Below are 17,240 nucleotides of genomic sequence, written 5' to 3' on the forward strand. Positions count from 1 at the left end.
AATATAATAAAAACATCTATCTGAATTTACAGCAACAAAAAAATCTGCTACATTTTCTAAGCTGCTCCTTCTATTTTAGTGTGTCAAACAGTGTTCTAGCCTTGTGCTAGGTGTGAGGGCCTCGACAAATACACGAGGAAAAACATGAAAAAGCTCTCAGTAGTTTTCGCTCTTTACAGCCACGGTTGGACATCTATCATTTTAGTGAAATCATGTAATGGTTTTGCATTTTCAATGTGTGGCGGGAAAGGGGGGAAAATAAAGTAATGATAGCTTTAATTGCTCACACGTGCAATCCATGGAAAATGTATCTGAATAGTTCAAATGCAGATTATGGCCCTTAAATATTTACATTGTAGCTACCGCTACAAACATACCATTAACAACACGGTAACCATATTAACACCGTGCACTTTCATATTGCCATGGTTGTTGCACAAATACATTTTCCTCTCATATTCGACATCTGACAATGCAGCAAATGTTAATGTCTCGTTTTAGTAGTACTAGTCAGACATTAGCTTGAAATGCAGCTATAGACAGCTCCTATCAATTCTGAATGTCTATGAGACCTCATTATGTTGTCTTGACAGGTGCTTTAACACTGCACATGTCATAATGCTGGCAGTTGTTCGTTTTTGCCCCTATTTGTGGAATTAACTTGACATTTTTATCACATTGTCGCTTCCAATTTGAATCATTGTGTAAATTAAGCATTGTGAATATTCCATTCTATTTCTCAACATCCCGTGTACAAGTTGGATTCTGCATTATTGGTGCATTTTCTTTGCCCTCAGAAAGTTGTAAATATGCGAAGGTTAGGTAAATGCTTGAAAGTCAGGTTTGAAAGTTTGAAAACATGAAAGAAATCATATGTTAGGTGTATTGGAATATAGAATGAATTATGGAATTTGAGTTTGAAGTGAAAAGATTATGGGAGTGCAAAGGGGTATTAAATAAATTGAGTGTAGGATTATGAAATGTCTCTCTGCAGCTTTTAAAATGCATTATTTTCATAACCAGAATTTAAAATAATCCATCTCTGTATGGTCATTAATGTCTCTTGTTAATATGCACTTCTATGAACGTTTTCCTCTTATCTGAATAGCAAACTCTTACTTTTGGTTAGCATGTCTCTCTGTATAGTCTATACTCCAATCGCTCATGTTGAGCCTTGCTTGACTCAAAGCCATTCTGTTTCCTGAAACTTTATCTCCCCTTCTGTTTGAAATAGAAACAGGCTATGTGTAGGTTCTCATACTCCAGTGTAGGTTCATTTTATTTAGCAAAACCACCTATCCAACTTTGACTTATCGTTGAGTCCTGGCACAGTCGCCTGGCAATGGTTGGTTGAAACATTGTGAGCGACAATTTTCATTGCTACTATGTTTATGGCCAGCTCCTAAGTCATGTTTGTCCAACTGCAAAATATCTCTATTTTTATTTGACAGTTTTACCTTTTACCTTTAACTTTTATCTTAGTGTTTATCTTAGCTCTTCAAAAGAGATTGCCATAACATCTCCAAGAATCCCTGCGGATTAGATAGGCAGGTGAGAGTGTAAGGAGAAAGAAAGAGAAAAGCTATCTGTCTGACATTTTGCAATAAATAGTAGAAATATATTTTGACTTGTGTAATTTACTGTCGCACCTGATGTATATTTGTGGCATTATGCTTTTAATTATGCTAGGTTACCTGACACCCCGGCAGGTTAGAATGTTGGGCCAGTAACCGAAAGGTTGCTAGATCAAATCCCTGAGCCGTCAAGGTAAAAATCTGTCGTTCTTCCCCTGAACAAGGCAGTTAACCCACTGTTCCTAGGCTGTCATTGTAAATACGAATTTGTTCTTAACTGACTTGCCAAGGTAAATAAAGGTAAAATATATATATATATATATATATATATAAACATATATATATAAACATATATATATTTAAACATATATATATTTAAACATATATTTAAACATTTCAGTTTAGGGGGAATCTCAGCATTCACAAACTTTATTGCAGGGATAAAACATTGGTAGGTTTACTGGGACATATTTATCCCTACTTTGCAAACCTTGGCAAAACGATTTGTTTCATTTTTGTACTGTATGTAAATCATTTTGTGTTGCGTGTATGAAGGTGCTATACTAAGGAAGTTGTTATTATAGTTAGTAACACTTTACATAAAGTAGAGAGGTATAATGCTGTATTACTTGTTATAACCACGTATAAGCCTTTATAATGTCTTATTATAAGAAGGACTCTATAAAATCTGCCATGCGGAGAACGCGGATGGAATCACGGAATCCATACATTAAAACGGAATTCAACACTAATCAAAAATGTATTAAACTTAGTAGGAAATAAACTAAATATTTGTATTGAAAATGTGTTAATTTGGCCAAGTATATCATAAAGCATGAACCGAATGCATCAGTGATTCGTATTTCCTGCAACTTTCTGTAAGAGGCAATGATAATTCCCCCTCTGTGTGTATGTGCGGTGGGTGCGAGTCTACCCCTTTGTGCAGCCGTTAGAGATGATGCTAATGAAAGTCTTCTGGTAGATGGAAAGGCTTTCTCAAAAACCTTGTAAATTAATTGTTAACTACAAAGTAGCCTATGCTTACATGGCAGATTGATATCATGATTATCCAGTGGGTATTTGTTTCGCAAACTCTACCATCACATGTGTGCTACAAAAACACAGCTAAACAACAGCCTCTTGCTAGGTGCACACTGGAATTAAAGGGTAACTAGACCCAAAAATCAACATTTCAACAACAAAAATCCCAGACCTCAAAAGTGGTCTCCTGATGTAGTTTAAGCATTGTTGTCGACTTAGAAGGTGTAATTTTGAGAGCAAAAACCTGAAGGAAAAAAAACGGGAACCTGGAAAAACTAAACGGTGAAACTGGAACATGGGGAAAACAAAACGGAATCAAGCAACAAATAAAACAGATTTTATAAGGCCCTATACATGTATAATGTAACGGGCGTCGTAAGGATTAGACCAAGGTGCAGCGGGAACGTGTATACTCATCTTCTTTATTAAATCAAAAGAAGGAAAAACAAACAAATCACGTATACAAAACAACGAACGCCACTAAACAGTCCTGTCAGGTGCACAGACACAAAACAGGAAACAACTACCCACAAACCCCCATAGCACAAACACCCCTATACATAGGACCTTCAATCAGAGGCAACGAGGAACAGCTGCCTCCAATTGAAGGTCAACCAACAAACCCTAAACATAGAAGTAGAAAACTAGACTGAACATAGAAAAACACTAACCTAGAACATAGACCAAAAACCCCGCAACACTCTAAACAAACACCCCTCTTACGTAAGTACGTAGCCCAACAAACCCCGAACCACATAAAACAAACACCCTCTGCCACGTCCTGACCAAACTACAATAACAAATATCCCCTTTACTGGTCAGGACGTGACATATAAGGCTTATAATATGCCTCTCTATGTTGCAGATTTGCAACTAAGTACACTAATTGAAGGTAGACTCAATGATATGACATAGATGCAGAAAGTAAACAGCATAGGCTCAACTTCTCCGCTGTTTTGGTGCCCTGGCTACGACGCTGTGAACAGCGTGAAGCAATTCCGTGCACATGCGCAGATACTGTGGGTGACTGTGTGAGAGCGAAGTCTTGCATCTCTCTCATCTCAATATCTGTGGTGCTGCTCTTGGCAACATCATTTCGCTGAGTCTACCTTTAAATGTTCCATCTTGACGTTTGATGTAGGGTAACAACTGGAGGTGATCCACAGTGTATCAGAAGCCAACCACAAAGCTGGTGTCATGTAGATATATGTTCAGATAGGGACCTGGCTATGGTTCGTCATCACTTTCCCTGACAATCTCCCTGCCTTAAATTTGTCATCAAGGATTTGGGGCATTCAAGCAGTTGCCAGGCTCCAACTCACCACAAATACAACTGGTCTCTTGAGACGGTTGTCATGACAGCCTCAGTGAGTTTTGCTGGGGTCAAATGAGGGCCAGCCTGGGCCCTAGAGGTTAAGAGGAGGGGGAAGGGGGGAAGAGAGTGATTGTTGGGTATACCAGTGAGTGTGGCAGACTTAAAATATATAGGCCCGCTAATGTTGTTGCCATATTTAATTTTATGAGCAGTACCATGGTTAAATACATTCTCAAATGTTTTTGTCGTTTTTGTCCTGGGGTTTCTTTTTCCCCAAATGATTTTGTGACTAAACACAATACCCTAGATGTACTAGGCTGTATGATGCAGGAAGAGAATTGCAGAACCTGGCATGTTCTTTGCATTACTCCGGACAGCACTCTTTTTCAATCCTTGAAGTTTACCTCACCACATCAAAGACAATGTGGCACTCCATGAAAAAGACAAGTAGCTCTCAGGTGAGCAAGGGGCAGAGTTCTCTTTTATTATCAATGTCAGCCCACTGACAGTCAGAGATAGTATCAGACTGATTATATACTATTTATACCATATAAATATTGTATACTGCCAGCCACACAGCACTTGTGCCTGTCACCAGGACTTCAAAAGCAGAAGCACCTGACTTGACTTTAGAATGTTATCCCCCTCCCTCTCCCCTCCCTACCATCCTTCCTAAATCTGGTGCCACTTTTACAGGGAAAGGCACAATACAGGGGGCGTCAATGACAGCAGGCAAGGGGAGCTAATCCATGCAGCTGTCAGCCCGCGGGGTATTAAGCCTCCATTCTGAAGATTCTTGGCCTCCTGCCAGAGGTAGAGACAGTCTTTTTCAGACAGGCATGGAGTATAGGCATGGAGGGCCTGGTGCTAGGCCTCTGTATCCACTGTACTCAAACTGAAGTAAATTCTTTGAACCCAATGCACCATTCTTCAAGCCTTTTACTGAGTGAAGATGTAGCCAGCGACTGTGTAAATCTAGAGAGCCATTGATCATGTCTGGTGTCCCTGGGCCTCACTTTGATTGGCTCACTTGTTCACTGGTCTCTTGCCCCGTAGACTCAAGCTCTTGTGGACTTGGATACTATGTACTGTTGTTTTAGAGTTCAGTGTTACATTTTCTATGTTCTGATTTGAATAAAGAATGTTCTATTGAACATAGAATTCTGGATGTGCAGTGCAGCCTTGACTGTACTTGACTGTAATGTGTGTGAAATCTATATCTAAACACAGCAACCTTTCTGAAGGTCTGTTAAGCCAGGATTTGGGTCTGGCAAAAACAAACATGCATGTAAAAAATAAAACAAATAAAAAGATGTTCTGTCATATGCCAATCCAATGCTGGAAAACAGCTGTAGGGTATAAATAGTAGGGAAAGACGTTTTAGTAATTGCAAAGGAATCCAGTGTTTATTGTGTAAATCAAAAGAGTAAGCCCATTTGAAACAGGTGTTGGAATGTGACAGGAGGGTGTCCATAGATCGCCCTCTCTTTTTTTGCAAAATAGCTCTCTAATGCTCCATCGCTCATTTTGTACCATTACAGCACACATGACCTCCACTTTGAGGGAATGAGTTCTGGGGGGCTGGATTACCAACAGAGACATGAAAGGGAGGAACGATGGACTGCATAAATGTGGGGTGACGCAAATGCTCCCCTTTTGTGCTATCACATAAGGGGGAGGGCAGGGGGCATCCATGTGTTGTCCCCTTGCCCTCACTGTCCTTCTAGATTCAGGGAAACAGCAATGTTTGCCAACATTGTTTGAGACTATCTTTGGAGCTCTTTCGATTTTTAGTTGACGCAAACAAAAGCAGATGCAAATGTATCTTCTAAATGTCTTTTTTGTTGTTGCTGCCAGTAGTCTTGTAGCCAGACACCGTAATCTTGTGGATATCATTTTGTCAAAGAGTGGGCTTGGGTGAAGTGGAACAAGTATATGCTAGCTAACACATATAGCTCTGGTTACACCTGAATGACAGGTGACATTTCATGGACTATGACTTAGCTAGCTAGCTAGTATGTTCAGTCATCGTTTTTCTAATGTAGCATTTCTGAAACACTTCAATTGTGTTGATGCCAGCAGCTACCAAGCTTTTTGTTGTAGTTGAAAATATAGGCAACTCATTCCTTAAATTCACTGAGTTTGCCAAGTGTGACACTTCCCTTGTGAAATAGCCTAGAAATGAAGGCTATGCTGCCAGTAACACTTTGAAGGAAACTGGATCCTTTCAAATGTTTGTAGTTATTTCTTCTCGAAAAGTAACAAATTAGTTTCAAATTGAAGTTCAGTCAGTCCGTCTCTCACCCACTACTTGTCCTGAGTCTTGTGCTTGCTGACAGGCCTATTGTGGAGCTACAGGAGACATGGTCATGGTCGTGGAAGTGTAGTACTTCAAAGAGGAGCAGATAAGACAGCGGGAGCTTAACAGCCTTTGAAGGGAGGTGCTGAATCCAGTATTTAGACGCGCAGGAGCTTAACGGTCAACTCCAAAGTTCATCACTTGGCCTGGATTACACATTGGACCCTAGACCTGTGTGGAGGGAGCCTGGTTACAGCTGCTACTGGAGAGGAGCCACAACACACCCACTGTAGGACCCTCCGGACAGACCATAGCACTTTCCTCTCCTCAAACACACAATTGGGTTCTAGAACACTGGGCTCTTGATTTAGGCAATGATGTCATAACACATGAAGCCAAAAGTGACAAAAGAGACATCAGATTAACAGGAGACACTCCCTACAAACATAATATGCTATGTATGCATGGTGTCATGGTTCACCAAACAGACTGTTCTTGTGACGCGTCAGAAATAGGAATCATGATTGATTAAAAGTCTCAGGACCACGGCACAGGTGCATCCGCAAGTGGAGTGGAGGCATTGACAGTCTGTGAATGAAATATTTCTGCTGTGAGTCGGAGGCCCTCTGACTGGCCAAGCATTTGTCCCCTGAGCGAGGATGAAACATGCTGTACCCTCCACAGAATTAAATAGGTGTTGACACGTGCTGATACTGAAACAGACCAAGGGAGAACAGGCAGGGAGGCACAGGTCAGTCACTCCACACAGTAATGTTGTACGGATCCTGATTGGTGATACAGCATTGTATTAGAAGAAGTTTCACAGGGGTATTTGTTTGACTTTCATTATCCTATGATATATATGGCATGTGCTGTTGCCATTCTGGAGATAGAGAGAGAACGAGACAGACAGAAAGACAGAGAGAGAAACCCACCTGGTGTTGGGGAGATGGCGCTAACAGCAAGGGTTGGGCTTAGGTAAATAATGATTAGGTTTTCGGCAGACGATGTGGAAACATGACCCCCATTGACCCGTGCTGGCAGTCTCCGTCCCTCCTGGGGCCGCCCTCCAAGCCTGTCGCAGCTTTCTTTCCAAGAGGCCGTGCTAATGAGCTCTCACGTTGACAGCCCTGTCCCCGATCGGCGCGTGTGGAGAGGTGCTGCATGGGGACGACCACTCGGACCAACATCAGGGACTAATTGTTGGCCAAGCTAGCGGGCCCAGTCATAGAGATAAAACACTCGTTTTGTATGGCTAGTTTTATCTCTGTGGTCCCTGTACTGTTGGAGATGCAGTATGCATGGTGATATACACAAGCCTCTCGTGGGAACCTCTTTCCTTTTCCCCTGTGACCATGTGCCCTAGAAAACCATATGCAATCTGTCACTTCAACCAGCTCCTAATCTGCACTTCAAATCTGCAGGAAGGATTCAAACAGCCTTATGACCCACCCATTTTATGCCTTTATATTTTTCCGTCCATATCCACAGCTTTCCAGCCAGGAAAGTGCCTTTAGGAAAAAACAACCTCCATAAACCTATCGGTTATACGAAACAAATAAAACCAAGATCAGGAGGATTACTATGAATGTTGGCTTTTGGAAATGTATCACCATCTTTTATGGACACTAAACCCTCAAAGTCCTGGGTAAACTTCTGCCCTCTTTAGTCTTCGTTTGTATACTAGTGCATTCTGGGTCAAATTACAGTTTGTATACTTAGTGCATTCTGGGTAAAATTACAGTTTGTATACTTAGTGGATTCTGGGTCAAATTACAGTTGTCCAGATGTAGAATGATGAGAGTATGCACAATCAGGGAGCAGGCTGCAAATTAGAAACTCAAGTACAGTACTCTATTATCTCTGGTTATACCAAAGTGAAGGCCATTGATTAAAAAGAAAATGCTTGAGACAAATAGAAATCAATTTGATATGACTTATTCAATACATTCATGCCTCAAGGAAAGCCATGTATGTTGGTGAATTCCTGTGCCGTTGCAACATCAATTTATTGTGTAACTGTTAGTGATTAATGTAATCATTATACAGTATGCTAAGATCCAGGATTAGCCCTCAAGTATAGCCTGTCTCTGTTTTTTTATGGGACAATAATGGTGTGAAAAGTTGTATCAGCTGTGGCAGGTTTTCAGGCCCCAACATGTTTTCTCTAGGGTGCAGCACACAGCTCTTTCTGCACTACTTTAATGAGTCTGATTGCATCGTGAGATGTGGACAGACAGTAGTGTGTGAGATAGATGTTGATATGTTTTCAGGAGCCATGGCCACACTTCTGTCGGCTTAAACCTATGACAGGTTGGATTACGGGGTCAAGAATTTTGTTGCAACGCCAACATGGCGGATTCACTTAATCAACTAACGTTGAAGAATCATATTTTTTTTGGGTACATTTTTGAGACAAATATTTTTGGGACTGAAATGGAGTCTCTGACAAAATAAACATGTACAACTTTGCTTGAAAAGTCTGTACTAGCTTGTTTAATTTCATTCCTCTTTCATTGAGTTCCGTATGAGGGATCCTTTGATGCATTCCTTTGTTTGTCTCGTTCTGTGGATCTGTGCATTCCTTATCGCAATTGTGGTTTGCGTTGCTAGGACCACCCCATCTAGACTTCTAATGTGAACTGTTAGTCATTTGGAACTAACTCCAGAATACGGCTGTGAACCCCACATTATTTCCATGGACTTTTCACCACAGGTCATTGCATTGCCTATGAAGCGACCACATCTGACCACACAGGAGCATCTATGACATCATAAGCAGAGCTAGTGCTCCATTGTCCATTATGATGTTCCCTGTGTCTAGAAATGACTGTTCTGTTGAAAATGTTTCACCTATCTTTGCTCCGTGATATACTCCTTCTGCTATCCAGTCACTTGAAAGACTGAATGCCCTTTGCAAGCCACTGCTGGCAATTTTGCTGGTTTCACGGAAACAACATTTATTTTTGAGGAGAATTTCACTACGCTACAACCCAAAACTGAGGTTTAGCTAGCTTCTCGTTGTTTGTCTTCAAGCTTACACTTGGCAGAGGAATTGAGGCAGTGGAAAGGAACTTGATGGCTTTTTGTTGTTTATCTACTGTGGACACAGGTCCAAATTCATGACTCAAACGTGAAAATCCTACCTTTTTTGTGTGATTTGTTTTGCTCTCCAACATGTTTTGTGTCCATTCCCTCTCTCATCCCACTCTCTTGCTTTCTCTCTCTCTCTCCCTCTCTCTTTTACTCTTTTTTTATTTCCTCCTCCCATCCCCCTGTTATGTGGCATGGATACGCTTGTACAGTCTGGCACATCTCATTAGATCTATGCACTAGTCCTCAGGTCGAATAGATCAGTTGTAAAACATGCAGAACCAGCAATAGCTAATTGCAAATAGTACAGTAAGAACCAATGTTTCATGAATATGCTTGAACCAGGTTGGACTTTAGAGAGAGTAAACACACTCAAGTACTTAGTACCCTGCTCTTCTTTTCCTCTGAGGTTCTAGTAGTAACCATATTTTTTGTGCATTCTTCATAAAGAGTTGTTTTTTTCCTACCCTGCGACCATGTATCTGACCATCCAGATCTCCTCTTATCTTCAGCAGTTCAACCTATTTGAGAGTATGGTCTGTTTGCATTGGCGAGGCCCATGCTTCTGTCTCCACTCTCCAATGTGCAGGTGGAACTTCCTCTTAGACCAAGGCTCTCTCTGGGATGATAATAACATGCTCTCAGTCACCTGTGGCTTGTGATTAGAGGCTAACATGCTATATGCAGACTCAGACTCCTCCACAACACCCTGTCATGCGAGCTCATTGGGATGATTTATGTAATGCTTTTCTGATATTTAAAAAAGGCCACAATTCTTAGGATATATACTATATATACACACTATCGTTCAAAAGTTTGGGGTCACTTAGAAATGTCGGTGTTTTTGAAAGAAAAGCCAATGTTTTGTCCATTAAAATAACATCAAATTGATCAGAAATATAGTGTAGACATTGTTAATGTTGTAAATGACTACTGTAGCTGGAAACAGCAGATTTTTAATGCAATATCTACATAGGCGTACAGAGGCCCATTATCAGCAACCATCACTCCTGTGTTCCAATGGCACGTTGTGTTAGCTAATCCAAGTTTATCATTTGAAAAGGCTAATTGATCATTAGAAAACCCTTTTGCAATTATGTTAGCACAGCTGAAAACGGTTGTCCTGATTAAAGAAGCAATAAAACTGTCCTTCTTTAGACTAGTTGAGTATCTGGAGCTTCAGCATTTGTGGGTTCAATTACAGGCTCAAAATGGCCAGAAACAAAGACCTCTCTTCTGAAACTCGTCAGTCTATTCTTGTTCTGAGAAATGAAGGCTATTCCATACAAGAAATTGCCAAGAAACTGCAGATCTTGTACAACGCTGTGTACTACTCCCTTCACAGAACAGCGCAAACTGGCTCTAACCGGAATAGAAAGAGGAGTGGGAGGCCCCGGTGCACAACTGAGCAAGAGGACAAGTACATTAAAGTGTCTAGTTTCAGAAACAGGTGCCTCACAAGTCCTCAACTGGCAGCTTCATTAAATAGTACCTGCAAAACACCAGTCTCAACGTCAACAGTGAAGAGGTGACTCCGGGATGCTGGCCTTCTAGGCAGAGTTGCAAAGAAAAAGCCATATCTCAGACTGGCCAATAAAAATAAAATATTAAGATGGGCAAAAGAACACAGACCCTGGACAGAGGAACGCTGCCTAGAAGACCAGCATCCCGGAGTCGCCTCTTCACTGTTGAGTGTTGGTCCCATGTTTCATGAGCTGAAATAAAACATCCCAGAAATGTTCAATACTCACAAAATGTGAATTCTCTCAAATTTTATGAACAAATGTATTTACATGTCACGACTTCCGCCAAAGTTGGCCCCTCTCCTTGTTCATTCGGCGGTCGACGTCACCGACCTTCTAGCCATCGCCGATCCACTTTTCATTTTCCATTGGTTTTGTCTTGTCTCCATCACACCTGGTTCCAATTCCATCAATTACATGTTGTGTATTTAACCCTCTGTTCCCCCCCATGTCCTTGTCCGTAATTGTTTGTTGTAGTGCTTGTGCACGGTATGCTGGCTATTAGCGGGTTTTGTTTGACCCATTTATTGTATTTGTTCTGTTGACGGTGGTTTATGGTTATTAAACACAACCGTTGTAAATCAGTTTCCGCTCTCCTGCGCCTGACTTCTCTGCTGCCAGTAGCATCGCATTACATTTCATCCCTGTTAGTGAAGATTTTCTCCTTTGAGAAAATAACCCATCCACCTGACAGGTGTGGCATAGAAGCTGATAGAAGCTGATTAAGAAACTGATTAAATAGCACGGTCATTACACAGGTGCACCTTGTGCTGGGGACAATAAAAGGCTACCCAAAAATGTGCAGTTTTGTCACACAACACAATGCCACAGATGTCTCAAGTTATGAGGGCGCGTGCAATTGGCATGCTGACTGCAGGAATGTCTACCAGAGCTTTGCCATAGAATTGAATGTTAATTTCTCTACCATAAGCTGCCTCCAACGTCGCTTTAGAGAATTTGGCAGTACGTCCAACTGGCCTCACAACCGCAGACCACGTGTAACCATGCCAGCCCAGGACTTCCCCATCCAGCTTCTTCACCTGTGGGCTGAGGAGTATTTCTGTCTGTAATAAAGCTCTTTTGTGGGGGAAAACTAATTCTGAATGGCTGCACCCCTGCCCAGTCATGTGAAATCCATAGATTAGGACTTAATGAATTTATTTCAATTGACTGATTTCCTTTTGTGAACTGTAACTCAGTTAAATATTTGAAATTGTTGCATGTTGCTTTTATATTTTTGTTCAGTATAGCTTAATACGATTCACATATAGCTGATAATTATGAAGTTACAAGCTTGCTTTTTTTATGTAGGTATCTTGTTTTGTCTTTATTGGTCAAAGGTAATGCAGTAGCATGGGAGTGGGCAGTGCTTCTCAAATGTACATTTTTATGTGTTCTCCACAATCTTGTCCTCACAAGAGCGTACTCAAGAGAACGTCCTCGGAGAACGAACTCGGAGCAGAGAGTGTGGAGCACAGTAGTATGTAGATTGAGAAACATCCAATGTGTCATGTTCAAAGGCAGCCTAATGTCCTGATACCCTCCGGGACCATACAGAAGCAACAGACTGTGGAGAATGTTGCTGAGCAAGTCAAGCAGAGGCCCCACTGCTCTCATATTCACCATAACAGCAAGCATATAATGGAGCCTATTATTATGACTTAATTAAACAGTATTATGATAATGTAAGACTTGGGGCTCAACTCAGTCAAACTAGCAGTGAGGTGATTACGCACTAGCTCTTTTTCCCGTGGTGGAATAAAATTATGGTTTTGGTACTGTAAAAAAATACTACTGTACTACTACTGCATTACTACTACTGCTGCTACTACTACTGCTGCTACTACTACTACTACTACTACTACTACTACTACTTCTGCTACTGCTGCTGCTGCTGCTGCTTCTGCTGTTGCTGCTACTACTACTACTACTACTGCTACTATTACTGTGGTAATTTTGTTGGATAAGTATGGATGTAAGCATGTTGACAGAGAAAAGCAATATTATCATTTAGGGCTGTGATGATACCAGTATTGCAATATTTTTTCCATGGCCAAAATAAAAACACGAAGCAGACGAAACGCTTTGGTCCTTTAAAAATCTGCTGTATGTAAAATATTTTGTGCTATAATGTGACTCTGGATGACAACATAATGATGTTTGTTTCCAACGAACAGCTAAAAGCAGCAAGTAGCCGTGTTGTGTAAGCGATCGCCCTACTGGGTGACTACGAATGGTGGCTGTTTGCGTCAATTCAACATGTAGAATCGTCGTGACATGTTGTCTGATATTCTGGTCAGAGGCGATAGGACGGCCACACGCTCCTTTTAACCCTTCTTCTTTGTGGTGTGTCTGAGGTTAGGCGAAGGTGTTTATGTTCCGGTTATGATAACCCGTCATTAACCTTGGGTATATGTGTGGAAAATACAGTACAGCACCCACACCCTAACTTAAACAGACCTGATTTACATTAGATTCCGAAGCCTAGTGAGTAAGTGAGTGTGATCCTTATTGGTGGTTCTCTTGCTTTTAGACAGTCTCTTACTAAAGGAGTTTAAGATTTAAAGCAAGACAATGTGACTGGGATTTGTATTAGCTGCCAGGATTTGGCTGCAGTGTTTAAGAACTCTCAGTCTCGGAGTGCATACTTTCCTAATCTCCTTTGGAGTGTGTCACTCCCGGGAAGTCCTTGTTGCCCCACTCTCACACAGTCTTTTTTACTCCACCACTGTCCCAGTGACAGAGGAAGGGCACACAGGTCAAATAGAGATGGTCACTTTGTGCTGCTCCCTGGCTATTTGAGACCCAAGCTATTTCACAATAACCCAGTCATAGGAACGGGAACAAGACATTGTCCCAAACTGAATCATGTGGACAAGGTTGTGTTCTCTGTCTATGGCTTCTCTGTCTTGTTGTCATTGATTGTTATCCGATTTATCTGGGTGTCCCTGTTATAAAGAAGCCTCTGAATGTGGAGGACTTGATGAGGCTTCCTACAAAGTCATACAATTCAATGATTCGTTAATTGACAATTTCTCAGTATGTTAAATAGGATAGTTTTCTTAGTGTCAGCTTCCCAGACACAGTATTAGGCCTTGTCCTAACTAAAAAAGCACATCTATTGAAAGTGCTTCTCTATTGAAACATCTCTATTGAAATACTAGGTTTAATCTGTGTCAGGCAAACTGGCACCTAATATTTACTAGTACCCAACGTTTCTGCATCAGTTTGTAGTTGATTGTGCGCACTCTTTTGTTGTCCTGTTATTGATAGTGTTCCTGAAATGGGAATTTGTAGCGATTGACATGGTAATGATATCTCTCAGTAATGAGGTATTTTTATTCTTAACTCTGGTTCTGACAAAGAAAGCTCTGATGCTCACTGACCTGCAAACAGATTATTACAAGGGTCAAGGTGATTTCAGTGTCAGAAGACTGGAAGCTAATTTAAAACGTATCATCTGCTTTTTAACTTCTCAAATCTACTCTTTTCTGTGCAAGGGATGTTGCATTGGATGTGGAACTCTCTCTAAATGGCAGCAAATTATATGATGGTTTTAAGTGACATTCAGTTAATCTGTAATGCTTTTCCCTTTCCCCTTTGTAGGACTCCAAAGGTTAACGCTGCTGTCATTGCTATGGAGACCACCCAAGCCCTCCTCTTCTTTCTCCTGAGTTTATGTGTCTACAGTTGCCATGCCGACGCTCGGACTGCTCCCAGAGTGCATTTGTCTTACAAAGGTGAGCCTTACTTGTTTTCAGTGAGTGTTCACTTGACAGATATCGTTTGGGATATTCTTAGTGGGAAGATTTACCATCGCTTTAGTGAAATTCAGTGTAAATGAAATAAAAAGCTCTTTAAACTTCTAAACAGCCACATCTTTTCTTTCAAAGTAAAACAGATCTGGAGCTTAACTTAATAACTTTTTGTGGACTGCCTAAAGTTAATGCTGGTAAATGTATACACATTGGCGCTTTAAGGCTGATATTATAATAATTATCCAACAGCAATATTCCCCATCACTTAAGATAATTTGTCAGTGCATTTAACTATGACATTTTTGTTTTATGTGAAAGACATCAAAGTTGGGATCTTGAGAGCGACTTTTTCAATATAATACATATTTCACTTTATACACCAAAAAACAATGATAAAACGAAAGCAGGCACCCTTTGAACACAATAGTAATTTAGAAACGCAAAAGCTGACTGGCATTTTGACCCAAGAGCAAAAGGACACTTTCCCTCGATACTGACAATAAGATTCTTTCTCATCAAAAATACCTCAAAAATACCTGGCTGTGTCTCTGTGGAGCTCTGTGTCTGAATGTGCTATATGTAACTCAAACGGACACAGCTTGCCACCCTCTGTACAGGGGAGGGAGTACAGGATCTGTTGGCCCTCTGTACAGGGGAGGGAGTACAGGATCTGTTGGCCCTCTGTACAGGGGAGGGGGTACAGGATCTGTTGGCCCTCTGTACAGGGGAGGGGGTACAGGATCTGTTGGCCCTCTGTACAGGGGAGGGGGTACAGGATCTGTTGGCCCTCTGTACAGGGGAGGGGGTACAGGATCTGTTGGCCCTCTGTACAGGGGAGGGGGTACAGGATCTGTTGGCCCTCTGTACAGGGGAGGGAGTACAGGATCTGTTGGCCCTCTGTACAGGGGAGGGGGTACAGGATCTGTTGGCCCTCTGTACAGGGGAGGGGGTACAGGATCTGTTGGCCCTCTGTACAGGGGAGGGGGTACAGGATCTGTTGGCCCTCTGTACAGGGGAGGGAGTACAGGATCTGTTGGCCCTCTGTACAGGGGAGGGGGTACAGGATCTGTTGGCCCTCTGTACAGGGGAGGGGGTACAGGATCTGTTGGCCCTCTGTACAGGGGAGGGGGTACAGGATCTGTTGGCCCTCTGTACAGGGGAGGGGGTACAGGATCTGTTGGCCCTCTGTACAGGGGAGGGGGTACAGGATCTGTTGGCCCTCTGTACAGGGGAGGGAGTACAGGATCTGTTGGCCCTCTGTACAGGGGAGGGGGTACAGGATCTGTTGGCCCTCTGTACAGGGGAGGGGGTACAGGATCTGTTGGCCCTCTGTACAGGGGAGGGAGTACAGGATCTGTTGGCCCTCTGTACAGGGGAGGGAGTACAGGATCTGTTGGCCCTCTGTACAGGGGAGGGGGTACAGGATCTGTTGGCCCTCTGTACAGGGGAGGGGGTACAGGATCTGTTGGCCCTCTGTACAGGGGAGGGGGTACAGGATCTGTTGGCCCTCTGTACAGGGGAGGGGGTACAGGATCTGTTGGCCCTCTGTACAGGGGAGGGGTTACAGGATCTGTTGGCCCTCTGTACAGGGGAGGGGGTACAGGATCTGGACACTGGTGGCGCCCATGTCTCAGGAGGTCTGAGCTCGCCATGTAACACTAGAGCCACACGGAATGGAGGGGTGGATGGGTGATGAAGGGAGGAAGGAAGAAGATAAATCTGGTGAAGTAGATGGAGAAGAGAAGGAAAGAGAGTTTGAGATGAGAGGCATTGGAGAGAGTAAGGGATAGAAAGAGTGGTGAGAATGAGAAATGGAGACAGACATGGGTGTGGGTATTAGGGAAGGGGAGGGGTGTCACTGTGAGGGAGAGAGAGGTGACAGGGGGTGGTGGTCTATCCTGGGTTATTGTGTGCGTAGGTAACAGTGAAACGGATTCCTCTTCTGAGAAGCAGGATAGGGCACTGGTGTTACCGGGGTATAAATAGCCTGCCATGGTTGCTGTGTTTACCTCAGCAAACGCACAGGGAAGCCCCCTGAAGAACGCAAGGGCCCAGATCCAACAACCTGCTCCAATATGCAAGACAGACATGCCTGTTATGCAGAGCGGGGCCTGTCATCTTGTTCCAGACGGACTCTCTCAAGGCAGAGTGCAGAAGCTACTGCCACCTCAGTCGAGTTATCCTGCAATGAGTACGTTTACATGCACACTAATAATTCAAGATTAAACTGATTATGGCACTAGGCCAAGTATGTAAACACCTTACTCTGCTTACAGTTATCTTAATCGGTGTAAGGTCAAAATCGAACTATTAGGACATGTAAATAGCTTCATCGACGTTGCAGCTGTGTATTTGATCTACATGTGCCAGCACCGGTAGCGCGAGTGAAGTGAGTTTGGAAAAACTGACAAACTGTATCTTAGAAATAGTTTTCGCATACAAACTTTATATATCTGAACTCAAAATCCAAAAGGTTTCGCAAAATGAACATGGCCACTGTGGTAGAACGTTTATTTTGATTGCCGATATTCTGCATTTATCAAAAGTCCCATAGGTAGCCTGATTTCAGATGTGTCCATGTACACAGGATTTTTAGGGAAATCGTTCTTCTTGCATGTAAACAATTTAAAAAAACTA

The 17,240-nt window shown here is 42.3% G+C and overlaps 1 pseudogene across 1 annotated transcript in view; it reads left to right on the top strand.

Annotated features, from left to right (window-relative positions):
• LOC106566829 (semaphorin-3F-like) overlaps window positions 1-17,240 on the top strand; it is a 42,624-nt pseudogene that overhangs the window by 1,626 nt on the left and 23,758 nt on the right. Inside the window, exon 2 of the transcript XR_006758545.1 lies at window positions 14,452-14,585. The product of XR_006758545.1 is annotated as a semaphorin-3F-like (transcript). The remainder of the gene's footprint in view (window positions 1-14,451; window positions 14,586-17,240) is intronic.

Source organism: Salmo salar, chromosome ssa13, assembly GCF_905237065.1.
Source record: "Salmo salar chromosome ssa13, Ssal_v3.1, whole genome shotgun sequence".
Taxonomy (NCBI): domain Eukaryota; kingdom Metazoa; phylum Chordata; class Actinopteri; order Salmoniformes; family Salmonidae; genus Salmo; species Salmo salar.